The sequence below is a fragment of the Phoca vitulina genome, unplaced genomic scaffold (genome assembly GCF_004348235.1).
Source record: "Phoca vitulina isolate PV1807 unplaced genomic scaffold, GSC_HSeal_1.0 scaffold22, whole genome shotgun sequence".
NCBI classification, from domain to species: Eukaryota; Metazoa; Chordata; class Mammalia; order Carnivora; family Phocidae; genus Phoca; species Phoca vitulina.
The window spans coordinates 43,209,673-43,223,885 of record NW_022589725.1 but is presented as its reverse complement, the minus strand read 5'-3'; positions in this window follow the sequence as shown (position 1 = coordinate 43,223,885).

The window sequence follows — 14,213 nt, the reverse complement described above, 5'->3', positions numbered from 1 at the left end:
GGGGCAAGAGGTTGAACCAGCCTACCCAGAGGATCTGTTTCTTTCTTCCTCCCTTGGCCTCTGTCCTTTGCTGACCTCCTCTTCCTTACTCAGTGGACTCTGGTTCTCTGGGAACTCACCCTGGGGTGGGGCCAGGGAGGAGTGGCCTATCCGCTGCTCTGCTTGGTCCTTGGCAGCTTTGCCTACGTGGGCAGATCATAGGAAGGACTGGTTAGAAGTCTGCACTGCTCTGATTTCTCTCCCCTTGGTTACTAACACAAGTGCAATGTCAAATATACCACGATAAAGCCGAGAACAAGAAAAGAACTGAGGGCCATGTTTTCTCTCCGAAACTGTTCATGGGTTAGTGGCAATTTGCGTGTTTTGTTTTTGTTTTTTTTTTTACATAGACTTTCACAATTAATACAGTATAAGGTCAACATAAGTCTGGGCAGTCTCAATAAATTGGGAAAATAAACGTGAACAAACAAAAAAATTAGAAACTAAAAGGGAGCACAGAATTGCTAAATTTTGTCTTATTCTCCAAGTCCCAGGGGATTCGGAATAAGAGATTCATGAAGAATAATGTGGATCTCTCCCTAAGGAAGGCATGGTACCTCTCTTTCCTACTGTTAACTATAACCCCTCACCTCAGATTGAAATTGTCTTTTTGATTTTTCTATGTAAGAGAAAGATAACATCCCAATTTTGGACTACTTGTAGGAATGCTGAAATCAATTTATTTCCTCATACTTAGATATCTTTGCATCCAAGAAATTTTCACAGCATTAGTTAAAATTGGAGATTTTCAGGAACACAACTAAGTGGAGAGTTTATTTGATTTGCAATGTAATCTTGTCCTGACAATGCAAACATACCTTAGACACAATAGGGAACAAAGAAAGCTGGGACAGATGTTAATATTCTGTCTAGACATAATTTGATTGTGTTTAATGCAGGAACCAGGCACAACATGGAGGATATGGAAATTTACTAACAAGCTTTTAATATCCGATTCTGACTCATTGTCCAAACAAAGACAAGTCACTACTGAAACTTCAGAAGGCCTTAGTAAGTAATAAGAGTGTAATCCAAATCTATAGAAACTGTACCAAGAAGTAACTATATTTTCTCCTGGGCTAAATCATCTTATGGGACAATTTAGTAAAGAAATATATTTCTTTAATTCAAAATCACTTAAGTCAATACCCCTCTGTAAACAGTCTGATGGATATCCTACATATTTTGGGCAATTCATTGGATGGAATTCCTAACACAAAATGTGTCAAGTTGAAACAGATGTTGCCTTATGGAATTGTTTTCTTTCATTCTGTGTTACAAGGAGGTTGGTTAATTGGTTGGTTGGTTGGTTATTTCTCAGCAAACCTTCAGAAGTCAATAAAAACCCTGTGAAGCATCATGCCTTCCTGCAACAGACATTTAATTATAATGATGAATTAATACAGTATCTTTCCTTAAGTAGGTTTCAGTTAATTGTGTAAGTGAAGCAGAAAAATGTATGCACACAAAGATGAAGGTGGTGAGTACTCAGCGGGAGTGGGAGAAGAAATAATACTGCTTGGATGCATGATGATAGCAAGAGATTAATATTAATATTTTGTTAATGATAATAATGTAGTGATTTCTAAAGATCTTTACCTTTTAAAGGTATATTCTGAAATGTTTATAAATGAAATGATACCATATCTGAAATTTGCTTTAAAGTGTTTCAGGATGGATAGAGTGGGTGGGATAAAAGTGAAAAAAAAGATCAGCCGTGAGATGATAATTGCTGAAGATGATGAGGAGCCTTTTGCATATGTTTGAAATATCAACAATAAATAGCATTTTTTTTTAAGTAGGTTCCATACCCAGAGTGGAGCCCAACTTGGGGCTTGAATTCACAACCCTGAGATCAAGACCTGAGCTGAGATCAAAAGTCAGGTGCTTAACTGACTGAGCCACCCAGGCGCCCCAACAGCAAAAAGTATTTTTTTTTAAATGTTAAGGAGGGGCGCCTGGGTGGCTCAGCCGGTTAAGCATGTGCCTTCAGCTCAGGTCATGATCCCAGGGTCCTGGGATTGAGGTCCGGCATTAGGTTCCCTGCTCAGCAGGGAGTATGCTTCTCCCTCTCCCTCTGAGTCTGCCCCTCCCCATGCTCTCTCTCTCTCTCCCTCTCTTGCTCTCTCTCTCTCAAATAAATAAAATCTTTAAAAAATTTATTTAAAAAATGCTTAGGAAAATCCAAAAATAAAATTAAGAAAACAATTGTCTTTTGGTTTTGTTGACTGTTTCCTTTGCTTTGCAAAAGCTTTTTATCTTGATGAAGTCCCAATAGTTCATTTTTGCCCTTGCTTCCCTTGCCTTTGGCGATGTTTCTAGGAAGAAGTTGCTGCGGCTGAGGTCGAAGAGGTTGCTGCCTGTGTTCTCCTTTAGGATTTTGATGGACTCCTGTCTCACATTGAGGTCTTTCAACCATTTGGAGTCTATTTTTGTGTGTGGTGTAAGGAAATGGTCCAGTTTCATTCTTCTGCATGTGGCTGTCCAATTTTCCCAACACCATTTGTTGAAGAGACTGTCTTTTTTCCATTGGACATTCTTTCCTGCTTTGTCAAAGATGAGTTGACCATATAGTTGAGGGTCCATTTCTGGGCTCTCTATTCTGTTCCAGTGATCTATGTGTCTGTTTTTGAGCCATCAAAAGGAATAAGATCTTGCCATTTGCAACGACGTGGATGGAACTGGAGGGTATTATGCTGAGCGAAATAAGTCAAACAGAGAAAGACATGTATCATATGACCTCACTGATAGGAGGAATTCTTAATCTCAGGAAACAAACTGAGGGTTGCTGGAGTGGGGGGTGGGGTGGGAGGGATGGGGTGACTGGGTGATGGACACTGGGGAGGGTATGGGTTCTGGTAAGCGCTGTGAATTGTACAAGACTGTTGAATCTCAGATCTGTACCTCTGAAACAAATAATGCAATGTATGTTAAGAAAGAAAAAAAGAAGAAGAAGAATGTAGCAGGAGGGGAAGAATGAAGGGGGGGAAATCGGAGGGGGAGAAGAACCATGAGAGACAATGGACTCTGAAAAACAAACTGAGGGTTCTAGAGGGGAGGGGGTTGGGAGGATGGGTTAGCCTGGTGATGGGTATTGAGGAGGGCACGTTCTGCATGGAGCACTGGGTGTTATGCACAAACAATGAATCATGGAACACTATATCTAAAACTAATGATGTAATATATGGGGATTAACATAACAATAAAAAAATAAAAAAAAACATTAAAAAAAATTAAGAAAACAATTCCATTTATAATAACATTAAAAAGAATTACATCCTTGGTAATAAATTTTTTAAAAGAAGTGCAGAACTTATAGTACTATGAAAACTAAAACCAACTAAAGAAGATCCGAACAATTCGGAAACCATCCCCCATTCCGGATCGAAAGACTTATTGTTAAGATGACAATATTCCCCAAACTGATATGCAGATTACATGTAATTCCCATAAGAATCCCAGCTGACTTCTTTGCAGAAATCAATAAGCGGATTCTAAAACTCACATGGCAGTGCAAGGGATGCAGAATAGTCAAAATAATCCTCAAAAACAAGAATGAAGGGGGAGGACTCACACTCCTCAACTTCAAAACTTACTACAAAGCAACAGTAATTGGTTCTGGTACAAGAATAGACACATAGATTGATGGAATAGAATTGAGAGTCCAGGAATCTGTGGTCCATTCATTTTTGACGAGGTACCAAGACCACCATCCAATGAGGGAAAGTACAGTATTTCAACAAAAGGTGCTGGGACAACTGGATGAAGTGGAACTCTTCCCTCAAACAATATACCAACATTACGTCAAAATGGATCAAAGACCTAAACGTAAGTGCTAACACTGTAAAACTCTTTGAAAAAAACATGGGCATAAACATTCATTATCGTGGACTTAGCAAAAGATTCTTAGATATAACACCAAGAACACAAGAACAAAAGAAAAAAAAGAGATCAATTAGACTTCATCGAAATTTAAACTTTTGTGCCTCAAAGGACACCATTAAAAAAGCAAAAAGACAACTCATGGAATGGGAGAAAATATTTGAAAATCACGTATCTGATAAGGAACTTGTATCCATAATATATATATTTAAAAACCCTTATAACTCATGAATAAAAAACCACAAATAACTCAATAAATGGGCAACGGATCTGAAATGACATTTTTTTCAAGGAAGGTGTAGAAATGGCCAATAAGTACATGAAAAAATGCTCACCATCATTAGTCATCAGAGAAACGCGCATCTAAATGACAATGAGATACCACTTCGCACCCACTCAGTTGGCTAGAATCAAAAAGTGAGATGACAAATGTTGGCAAGGATGTGAAAAGCAGTTGTCATACACTGCTGGTGGACATAAAATGGTACAGCCACTTTGGAAAAGTTTGGCATTTCCTCAAAGGATTAAACATCAAGTTTTACCATTTGACTCAGCAATTCTATTTGTAGGTATATATATTCCTAGGTCTGTTCCCTTAAGAAATGAAAAGCCTGTACACAAATGTTTGCAGCAGTGTTACTCACAGTAGCCAAAAGGTGGAAACCACCAGTCATCAACTGACAAATGGATAAACAAAATGTGCTATGGCCATATGGTGGAATATTCTCCGACATGCTACAACATGGATGAACCTTGAGAAACATTATGCTGGTCTCAAAAGACTGCATAGTATATTATTTCATTTATATAAAATGTCCAGAACAGGGAAATCTACAGAGACAGAAAGTAGATTAGTGGTTGCCTAGGGCTGGGGGGAGGGGAATAGGGGAATTAGTTACAGTTACAGTTACAAATAGGGGGATGGTAGTTAAAGGGTATGAGGTTTCTTTGGGGGGGTAACGAAAATGTTCTAAAATTGACTGTGGTGATGGTTGCATGTGTCTGTGAATATACTAAAATCATTGAATCATATATGTTAAGTAGGTCAATTTTATGGTATGTAAATTGCAGCTCAATAAAGTTGTTTTTTAAAAGATCATCGGAACACACACACACACACATTTGGGACAGACCTGGGAACATGGCAGGGGCATAGCGGCATAGTTTTTAGATCTTCCCAAATTGAAAAATCAAAACAAGAAATCCATAGAAAACAACTGCAACAAAACTATGGGACAAGGTTTTTTTACGAGCCCCCAAAATACAAAGCGCTAAGGACAAACCATCGACAGCCAGAAAACATGCTTGGGAGTGTCAGCCTGTGTGCAGAAGAAAGCAGAGAGAAGCCCACTGAGCATGCTCTCCAAATTCCCCCAGGGAGATGATGACTTCCTGACTCCAATTGTTTCAAAGTTTTTGATTAAAAGTCTAAAATTATTTGGCTGTGTCCTTACCCTTTAGAATACAGGGTATTTTTTAAACAAAGATCCTAGGAAAAATAAAACCAATATACACCCCACCTCTGCACAACTTTGTGTCACATTCAAATGGTGGCTCCACCTTCTTCCCCTTATTCTTTCAGCCAGATCATGTCCTGTCATTTTTAGAATTCCAATTCAAACCTCTTCTCCTGAAGAAAGACTTTTAGGATTGATCCTTCCAGATTAACCGCTTCTCCAGGATGACTCAGGATGACCCCCTCCAGTTCTCAAATGCCTAGTTTCTACTGAATTAATTTCCTCTCGTTGAAGTTTTGTGCCTTTTCCAATTGAGCCTGTCCAATAAGATAAGACATTCCTGGAGAGGAGGCTGTTTTGTCTACATCCCCCACTGTGTCTAGGATATTAAGTAGCAAACAACTGGAAGGCAGTTCTAATGCCAGTTCCTGAATGATTGTGGGCAACCGGGGACTTTTCGTGCAGCACTTTGAACAGCTCACCAACAAATGCATGATTTCTGCTTGCTCATCAAAGTGCTGTACGTTGTTTTAAAATGATGAGTTATCCTTAAAGAAAACCGCAATGTTCTTCCTAAATAATCCTGAGGAAAGTGTTGAAAATATTGCACTAGGCACAGTAAAGCTCCCAACAGCTTTTCTGTTTTCTAAAACAGAGCTTTAACTGTTTTTAATTTAAAAAGCAAAATCGTGTCTAGGTGAACCTCAGCTAAGTTCTGAAACACATTTTCGGTAGCCCAGTCTGAAGATAATTTGCATTTAGCTAAAGGAAAGAAGAGAGGGGGATATTATGCAAAGGCACTTGACGGAGCATATTTTATAAGGCTGTCCTCCCACATGAAGGGTAATAGATAATACTGATTTGCAATTAACACGCTAATTAATGGACCATCTTTTCCAAACAGTTACAAAGCCTTTCTTTCCATCTCAAGCAGGTTTTGCCTCTCCTCCTGGGAAAGGAAGAACCAAAGATGGGCTATTAACACTTTTTTTTTTTGCAAACTTTTGCATTTTCACTCTTAAAATGGTCTGGTATCATTATGTAACCGTGTGATTAGAGTGCTTAAAATTAACTGGACTTTTAATAATGGACAGATTTATAGTTGATGAAGGTGACCATTTAAAAGGCAAGGAGTCTGCTGTTAAACTTGGCAACAACTATTTTCAAAAGCAGACTTTGTGAAATCGTGGTGTTGTGTATCTGACGGCCGCTTTTTTCTCCACCGATGGGAAGTTAATTACTCAACACACTCCAGAGAAATCATGTTCTTTAATGGCTAATGCAAATTTCACAAAATAACAAACTGAAAACGTAATTCGCCTGTCTAATGCACTTCCCTGGAGTCAGTTCGTCGATAAGTATTCACTGAGCATTCGCAGCTAGAGTTGGCGCACCCATTAGCCACCAGAATTTATTGCCCACTCATCAGAAACCTCACCCTAGCAGAGAGACAATGTTACCAGTCAGATATACAAATGACAGTTCACCCTTTCCTCATGTAAAATGACAAAGAAGGGAAAGCCTTAAGGAATTTGTGAAGGAAGCTTCTTTTTTTCTACTCCATTCCTCACAAATAGTTCAGCACCTGGGTCTTTGTATTTTCTTCCTGTTAGATCTTCCAAGTTCTACAGAAGCTTGGAATTAAGCACTTCAAAAATTACCAGGCACACCAGAGTGATCTACTCCTGAACTTGGACTTAGCCATTGCCAGTGAAATTCTGCTCTGATGCTCCGGGGCATGCCAGCGAGGGGGGACCAAGGATGAAAAGCTCTCATGTGATATCTGCAACAGCCTTGAAGGTCCTTGGCTCCTTCATGTGCCTCGCTCCGCCCACAGCCTCCAATGACTCCGCTTGCCCCATAGAAGCAAACCTCAAACAATAGCCGGGAATAGAGGCAAGCCCCCCAGAACTGGCCCCTGTACCCCGTAACACACACACTTAAGGGGCTGGCCCTCTCTGCTCTGTTACCAGCTTCCCACTTATTCCCTGTGGTTGTGACCATCCCTGGATTCCTTATGTGGCTTAAGGGTGTCCCAACTATGCCGGCTCTCAGCCCTGCTGAGTCCCTCGGATATTCTGTATGTCCTCGCTGCCTTGAGTGAGACAGACTGCTTCACAGCCCACACTGACTCCCAGAAGCTCCGTCCCAGCGCCCAGCGTGCCCCTTCAGTGAGGGACTTACAGGCATCAGAGGGGAGGTGGAGTGTGGCTGCACCCCCTGAATATATTCCCCAAATTGTCACATCTTCAACAATTCTCCAAAGATAACGTATTGATTATTCACTCCTCCGGATGCAAGATCACGGTGAGATAATGCTGGAGCAGGACCCATGAACACCAGGTCCGCATGTGGTCAGATGGGAGCGGCACAGAGGGTCAAGGAGTGTTCCCCCGGCCCCCAGCTTCGCTCCTTGGACATTCAACCCCGGCCAGGCCTCTGCTCAGCGGGAAGAGGGCCTGGGGAAGAGAGGTCAAATCTCCTCTTCTTTGCTTTTTGGTTTGTTTTTGTTTTTGTTTTTTCCTCTAGTTCTTCCTGCAGACATCTGTTGGGAGGCTATCTGATGGAGGTGATCACACAGGCATTTAGCTTGCTTGCTGATTGTTACAAACCTGACCACCTCCCTATCCTCTCTGCAAACTGTAACTCACAGGCATGGGACCCTTGCCCTCAAGAGCGAGACCACTGTTCAGAGGGCAGCCGCAGGCAATGCTGACTCGGAAGGCAAGGAACAGGTGTCCATTCTTCCGTTTTTTAAGGACCAGGGTGTATGTGGGCCTGGTGAAGCAAGATTTCTATTCAAAACCGAGAAAACACTTATTGCCCCTGCTAAGAACCAGGTCCCATGTTCAATGCTTTCAATATTTACCCAGAATCTTTTGTTTTGTAGACAACTTGAGTATGGAAGCTTTGATCAGTGTGAATGTAGATTTGATCAAATGTTCACTTGTAATCCTTAACTTATTAATTTAGCTGTAATACATGTTACAAAATATATTCAATAATACATGAATGTAGAAATATTACTTTTTCCATTCTCTTATTTCTTCAGTTTTATTCAAACTCTTTATGTGGTGCTGACATAAGTATCTCTCATTACCAGAGCCAATTTTGAGGCTCTAAAGCAATTTTCTAAAGCACACAACTCTTAGTTCTTGACCAAGTTGAGATATCAAAATATCTATATTTCTATATATGGATATAGATATAAATAATGATGATGATGATAATATAGATATATAGATAATATAGATATATTATATCTCTATAATATAGATATATAGATATAAAATAAAATATATTTATTTTAGAGGGGTGGAGAGGGAGAGAGAGTCATAAGCAGACTCCCTGCTGAGCATGAGCCCGACGCGGGGCTCCCTCCCACCACCCTGAGATCAGGACCTGAGCCAAAACCAAGAGTCGGCTGCTTAACTGACTGCGCCCCCCGGGCGCCCCAGAGATACAGAACTTTTTGAACAGTGTGGAAAATTCCACTCACATCACAAATATCCATTCTCATAATTAACTTAAGTGCATGGTACGTGCTGAAGACTGCTTTGTGCAAGCATACCCTGAATGCTCCTGGTAATCACTATCTTGAGAATGTACAGATCCCATCCTCCCTTTCTATTTCCACCAAGCAGAATATGTAGAAGAATGTGTTATTCAGCATTCAAGATCAGGGGCTCAGGGTGTGACCAACCCAGAGTGTCTCCTCTGTAACAAAGAATGTCCGGGTGGCAGGCCTTGATCTCCTTGGAACACCGGCTGTGCAAGGAGGGAAAGGCTACATACAGATAGTTGCTAGGTTATTTGCTACACTATAAAAGCCTGCTGCATGTAGATTCCAGGCTTAGAGTCCACTGGGGTCCACCTACACGCTAAGATAGTTGACTTTTTCATGCTTGAATAATCACTCTATTCCTTTCTTAATCAATCTTTATAAAGCTTGTGTGCTATGACATTCAATAGTTGAAAGTTAAGGTCATACGCTCAGGCTTATTATTAAACCTGTGCCAAATGTCTTCCTTTTCTTTTTTCAATAAATAATTCCTTAGGTGACCTCTACAGATATCCCAAACTAGCATTTTTTAAGTCCCCCCTCCCTTTTTAAAAGATTTTATTTATTTTAGAGAGAGAGAGAGAGCACACGAGGGAGCACGAGCAAGGGGGGAAGAGGTAGAGGGATAGGGAGAAGCAAGCAGACTCCCCTCTGAGCAGGGACCCCGATGTGGGGCTCGATCCCAGGGCTCTGGGATCATGACCTGAGCTGAAGGCAGACATTTAACCCACTGAGCCACCCAGGCACCTCCAAGTGCTTTTCAAGTTTAAATGTTGTTCAAAATAAAGTAATTGAGATTGAATCTTTGTAATGACAAGTATTAGGTGACTTTTTCTGAGGAGTAAACTTTAAAAGAAGGAAAAACCCTTTCTCTTATGTTAGGGACTATATGATATATTAACTTGTTTGATTATCACAGTGACACACTGAAAGGGTATAAAAGTGAAAGATAATTTTATAACAAAAGAGACTAAACCCTACTCACTGGTAGGGATTTGATGGCTATCAGACCAAAGATTTGGAATAATATCCAATATTATTGAGCATTTATAATATGCTAGGCTCTTTCGTAAGCGTTTTACATGAATTAACACATTTTTTAAAAAAGATTTTATTTATTTATTTTAGAGAGAGAGAGAGAGCGAGAAAGAGCATGAGAGGGGAGAGAGTCAGAGGGTGAAGCAGAATCTCCGCTGAGCGGGGAGCCCGATGCGGGACTCGATCCTGGGATTCCGGGATCATGACCTGAGCTGAAGGCAGTCGCTTAACTAACTGAGCCACCCAAGCACCCTGAATTAACTCATTTAATCAACAAAACAACACTATGTGGCTATACTTTTATTGATCCCATTTAAAATAAAAGGGAACCAAGGTACTAGGTATTTTGTCTAAAGTCCTTGATCTCATATCTCTTACTCATGCTAGACAACTGCATGAGAACATATATTTTGTTCCTTCTAAAAAAGTCTAGAATGTCAATGGTTGATTGCACATTAGAACCACCAAGTGATGATTGGGCCCTAACACAGACCAGCTCAAGCCACATCTCTGGGGAGTGAGGGGTGCTATTTTTTGTAAATGCCCCAGGAGATTCTAATGTGCCACCAAGTTGAAAACCCTCTGGCTAGATGGATCGTTCTCAGGAATCTAAATGAGATCTTAATAAACTATTACAATATCACCATCACAATCAGTCTCTCAACTGAAACAAGTTGCAAAGTACAGATCAAGCAATGGAGAAGAAATGACAATAGAAATAAAGACACTAGAAGGCAATCCAGAGAGCTGGCGCCATTGTCCTTAGGAACAACAAAGGTTATGGTCTCTCGTCTGCCATGATAGAATTGAGGTGTGTCTCCATGAATACAGCCCCCTCCTGATAAGCATGTTGGCACTTCACTTTCGAATTGTGGGGTCATTTTAATCCATACAAATGATTGCTTCTTACCTGCATTTATTCTACCATCGCACAAACTTGCTTTGAATACCTACAATGCACAAAACACCACGGGGAAATAGGAAAATAGGCAAGATGTGTTCCCCACCCTCAAGAAGCTCAGTCTATTAGAAAAGATAGTAAAATGTTGAGAAAAGTCAATGTAGAAAGGGATGACTTCTAGCCAGGGATCAAGAAAACTTTCCTGATGGAAGTGCTATTTCAGCTGGACATTGTGAGAAATGAGGGTTCTTATTTTATTTTAATTTTAATTTTTTTTATTTTTTTAAAGATTTATTTATTTATTTCACAGAGAGAGAGAGCGCCTGCGAGTGGGAGGAGGGGTAGAGGGAGAGGGAGACAAGCAGACTCCCCACTGAGCGGGGAGTCCCACCTGGGACTCCATCCTGGAATCCTGAGATCATGACCTGAACCAAAACCAAGAGTCGGGGGGTGCCTGGGTGGCTCAGTCGTTAAGCGTCTGCCTTCAGCTCAGGTCATGATCCCAGGGTCCTGGGATTGAGCCCCGCATCGGGCTCCCTGCTCCGCAGGAAGCCTGCTTCTCCCTCTCCCACTCCCCCGGCTTGTGTTCCCTCTCTCGCTGTGTCTCTCTCTCTGTCAAATAAATAAAATCTTTGAAAAAAAAACAAAAACAAAACCAAGAGTCGGACGCTTAACTGATTGAGACACCCAGGCACCCCATAGTGAGGGGTTTTAAAGAGCAAAGAAAAGAACACAGAAGTAAACTCAGAGAATCACATGAGTCAGTGCGAGGGGGGCCCCCTGAGAACAGTGGTTAGGTTCCACTAGCGTTAGGTTAATGAGAGGAGGAGAAGGGAGAGAAGCAGCTGAAGTGCCCAGAGGTTCAAGACCTGGCCTCTTTGCTCTCAGATCTATTTCTTACCATTCCTCTGCTCTGTTCAGTATCTCATGGGGGCTCAGGCTGCATCTGCCAGCTCCCCAGCCAGCAGGCCTCCTGCTGTGTTTGCCAGGAGGAAGGGGCAGAAGGCTAGAGGCAGCAAGAAGAGAAGCGCCGTGGGTATGTACAGCCCTTTTCCTGCTCAGCCCCAGCCCCAGCACTACCTGTTTCCTCCGTGGCTTCGGCTCCCACTGGACAGGCTCACAGGTGCTTGCAGCACCTGCTGGTCACCCTGGCTTCAGTGCTCTGGCAACACCAGCTCCTATCTCTGACCCTCTAGACAATCAGACGATGGGGGTGCCTTACTCAGTCTGGGCTGCTACACTAAAGTACCATAGACTGGGTGGCTTATGAACAACAGGCATTTCCGTCTCACAGTTCTGGAGGCTGGAAGTCCAAGGTCAGGGTGCCACCATGATTGAGCTCTGATAAGAGCCCTCTTCTGGGCTGCAGACTGCCATGTTCTTACTGCATTTTCTCAAGGGGGCTGGGGGGGAGGGCTCTTCAGTCCCTCAGAAGGACGCTAGTCCCATCTGCAAGGGCTCCACCTTCATGACTTCACTGCCTCCCAAAGGCCCCATCTCCTAATACCACCACACTGGGGGTTAGGCTGAAACATATACATTTTGGGGGGAACAGTAATTTTTTGCCCTTGCCAAACACTGGAGTGCTTCACCATCCCAGCGTCATCGCGATAAATTCCCTATATTATATTCTTTGGTGTTCGCTGGGTTTAAACTATCTTGAGTAATTGCTGTTTTTCTAGTTGGATCCTGACTGAATCAAGTGCTCATTTCGGAGGGAAAAAAAATCTCACAGGGTCTTTAAGAACAGGAGGATTGCATGAGAGTCTGGTTTCAAGAATAATTCTATCAGTACAGACTTCATGCTTTGAATCCCAAACCTCTTCTGATGCTTCTTGTCTGACTTAGGTAGCATCCCACGTTGCAGACCACAGTTTCTGCCTTACTATTCACTTTTCTCTGGGTTTCTGCAATTCCATTCTCTGCTCTCTCTACTCCTTCTTGTCATTAGCCTTCCTTTTATCCCCCCTGCAGTGTGTCTCCCTGAACAAATTACTGTGGGTCCATGGCTTTGACATCACTCAATTAAGTTCTTCTGAGCCCCAGGTACAAATGTTGATGTTTCTACTGAACATCTTCAGCTGGGTACACATCTCAATGTGTCCAAAATAAAACCTCTTCTTTCCTCCCAGCCAAACTGCTTATCCTTCTTTTTCAACTAGTCTTGGTGTCTGTCTATAAGCAGCAAACTCAGTATTTGTATGTTAGAAATAATCTTCATTTCACCTTCCCTCTTGAATGATAGTTTAAATGTGTACAGACTTCATGGTTGACATTATTTTTCCCTTTGTACTTTGAACTTGTTTCATTGTCCTTTGGCTTCTATTTTTAGTAGTTGAGATGTTTGCTCATAATGTAATTGCTATTCTTTTAAAGTTGATATGTCTTTTCCCTTTGGTAACTTCTAGAAGTTTCTCTTTGAATTTGATGTTTTGCAGTTTCTCTGGTGGGAGTGCCTTGGTATGGATTTGTTTGTTAATATCTGAGGACTCATTATTTCTTTCCATTCAGAAAAGTTATAAGGCATGATTTCTTCAAGCACTGCTTCTACCCCTTTCTCTTTATTCCCTCCTTTTGACTCTTACGTAGTCATATGTTGGATCTCTCATTCTTGATTCCATGTGTTTTATCTCCCATCCGGTATTTTCCACACCTCCGTGTTATATTCTTCCTGGTGTCAACTCCAGCTCTCAACAGATCAAAATCCAACGAGGTTTTTAAAACATTGCAATGTCTAAAATTTTCTTATTTCTCAAGTATATGTGTTGGGAAGTGGGCTGTCATGACATCGACACCACTTGTAATGTGGTCCGAGTCTTTTAAACTAATATACTCCTTTCCAGACCACCCAGCAACAATTTTCCCCAACATTTTCTCTTTCTCTTTTCTCATTCCACCCTGCAGTTACATGGGGACTGCTCAGGTTCTGTGTCCCATCCCTTTGGCTTCAGGGACTGGCCTGTGGTCCAGGCCCATCCAGTCATAGATCCTAATCCTGTTAGCTGTAGTCATGGGTTCCGGGATAGGATCACAAAGCGAGCTTGGCTAATTCTTTACTTTTCTCAGTGGAATGAGTGGTAAAAGTTCCCTTTCTTTTTGGGCAAGTGTTGGCAGACTATTTCTTCCAAGAACCAGCTAGCAAATATTTTAGGCTTTGCAGAACAAGAGGCAAAATAAGGATATGGTGTAGGTACTTCAATGGCAAGAGAGAAAACACATCTCTACAAGAATTTGGTTGACAAAATTCAAAATATAATAATAATGAGCACTATTTTTCATAATATAAGTCTATTAATAAGAGTAATACAACTCTTGGGGCGCCTGGGTGGCTCAG